Source organism: Amblyomma mixtum, chromosome 3, assembly GCF_055824585.1.
Source record: "Amblyomma mixtum isolate Tamu chromosome 3, ASM5582458v1, whole genome shotgun sequence".
Lineage (NCBI taxonomy): Eukaryota > Metazoa > Arthropoda > Arachnida > Ixodida > Ixodidae > Amblyomma > Amblyomma mixtum.
This window is the reverse complement of record NC_143014.1, coordinates 74,391,364-74,394,274: the sequence shown is the minus strand read 5'-3', so window position 1 is coordinate 74,394,274 and position 2,911 is coordinate 74,391,364.

The window sequence follows — 2,911 nt, the reverse complement described above, 5'->3', positions numbered from 1 at the left end:
TTCCCATGCTGTATTTTTTTCTGCTAATGGCATTGCTAGCCTTCAGCCAGACTAGGGTGAAGTAGTGAACATTACTGAACAGTACTGAACACTTTGCAGTAAGGTGCATATGGTGTCATAATAGGAATGGTCCGACGTTGACCACAGAGGCCGCAAACTGCCTCCATTGCATACTCAGAAAATTGGCTGTTGTCGTTAGGTAGGCATGCTTTGTGGCAGTGAAGCTGGCTAAACAATGAAAGAAATGGTCTGTTATGAATGACATCATGGTTGGGGATGCAGTGTCGTGGTTAGGTGTGCTGCCTTATATATCGGGTGTTTTTAGATGTTTACAGATTGTTTTTTTTTTAACCATGCAAGAGGTATGTCGGTGTGGTCTATGCAGGTGGATTGTTCAGCAAGGCGGACATAATGTACCTGATACAGCTCAGTAATTAAACGATTGACCAAAATTAACTAACAACTCTTTACTTCTGATGTCAAGGAACAATGTTATAGTAAGAAATTAAAGGCTGTCAACTTAGAAGCTGAGTTCAGTTTTAAATTTTCTTTATCGGCAATGCATTTAGAAATATTGAACATTAAAAATGCACATTTTTTAGCTTGTAAATTTGGCTTACTGTAGTGCACATTTTTAAAATGGCGTTGCTGGGTGTAGTCCATATGGTGGTATTGTGGAAGTCCAGTTAACTGCTTCTACAGCATAAAATAGACAAACTGCTTTTGTATTTGCTGTATTAGAAATGCGAGCAACGGCATTTTAGAAATGTACATTGTGGGAAGCCAGCTCTACGAGCTAAAAAATGCGTATTTTCGATGTTAAATATTTTGAACTACACTGCCGATGAAGAAAATTTAAAAACTACTCAACTTTTATGTTGACGGCCTTCAATTTCACAATATAATGTTGGCCCCTAAAATGAGCAATAAAAAGTTGATTAGTTAATTTTAGTTAATCATTTAATGACTGAACTCTATCATATATATAATGTTCACCTTGCTGTACAATCCATTGCACAGACTGCACCAACGTATCTCTCAGAGTTTTTAAAATAAGGATCTATAAACAGTTACAAAAAAAAACAACAAAAAACACCGGGTAGGATTTTGTTTTTATGTTGCTAGCTCCAATATAATTGCACAAGAAAAAGGAAGCGATTACAAGCAGTTCAAAGGCATTGACAGTACAGTAATTATTTGAAGGCTGCTGAAATTAAGGAATGAGAGAAAAGAGAGGGAGGCCCCTAGCTACATGCTAGCCAAAGAATGTTATATGCTGTCAGTCCCTTGCGTCTGTTGAAATTCATCTTTTAAATCCTTACGCTGCTTATAGAAATTGCGCCTGGGTCGGCTTGCACGAAACAAATAAGACCGGCTTATTTCCAGTCTAATCTTATTCGCGGTCTAAAAGCTCTCTCGGTTTTGAAGAAAGGAAAGGCGCATAGCTGGTTCATTTTGTCAGTGGACACCTCAAATGCACCACGAACTCCGACTAAAACATTGAGTTACCGAACTTTCAGTCGGAGTTCGTGGTGCATTTGAGGTGTCCACTGACAAGATGAACCAGCTATGTGCCTTTCCTTTCTTCAAAACCGAGAGAGCTTTTAGACCGCGAATAAGATTAGACTGGAAATAAGCCGGTCTTATTTGTTTCGTGCAAGCCGACCCCGGTAAAAATACGGAGTGAAGTCCGAGTAGTTGTGCATTGTTTCATTTCTTCTGTAACAACCACTATGAAGCTCCAGCAACTTGTTAACGCAGCAAAAATTGACATGTTGCGCGATGTGGAAGTGAGAGGTACCATGTAGCAGACATCAGCAAAAGCAGAACAGTATTATTACAGTGCTGAGTAAGGAATATGGTGCTGCTGCCTTCATTGTTTAGTTCAATTTTAACAATAAATTAGTGCCAATTTGCCTAGCTGTCATTCTAGCTAGAATGCATGCCCCGTCCAGGGGAAAACTTTTCATTCCTTAGTCCTAATTCAGATGCCATTTATGATTTTGATTCAAAACAAACATTTTTCAGCCTAAATAGTATATATAGTACTCAAGAAAGTCACTTCGTTTTCAAAAGAAAAATGTCAATGGGTATTTTTTACATGCACATGCACACGCACACAAACACACAAAATTCTTACAAACTGTTGAATTAGTTCGAATCTAGCTGCAGTAATAAAACACCAGGATTTGTCATGGGATCATTTTGTGTTTGAAGGTTCACACGACACACACACAATTCAGAAAAAAAAAAGTAGACATTAGTACTGGTGCCAAAATCGGTCAGCAAGAAAGTGGTGGAAGGCATGTTACCCAGCTCACTGCATGTTTTGTCTGCGTTCGCTAGTTAGCATAAAAAACATCTTACTTTCAAAGTGAAAGATCCTAAATTTGCCTGAAACGAAGACACTAGCAATAGCTACAGTACAAATGAAGAAAAAGCTGCGAGTATACAATTGAGTACAAAATGTCTTACAGGGCTAACCAAATTCGAGAAAAGTGAGCTGAACTGAACACCTGCCTAAAGAGCCCCTTATTTCTTATACTATTATAGTCCATTGGCATCTTCAGCATGATAATGGCTAAGGTACAGTGGATCAATTTCTCCGATAAAAATTAAAAAAAAAATGGAGGGAGAAAGAGAGGAAAGGCTTTTGCATTTCCACTCTTAAGCAGACTGAAGTGCAATCCTGCAATTTTTTTTTGCCTTGGCATGCCTTACCATTTGCCACACTGCACGAGTTGATGTGCAGAAAACTGTCTGTTGCATGTGCTATGTTAGAAGCTGCATTAAACAGCGGTCAGCCGATTGAACCCACACATGCACTAGTGGTTCATGGGATGTAAACAGCCGTAGTAAAAGGTACACCATAAGATGCTACAATGTCTCTCATAGAACTAAGCACTTCAAA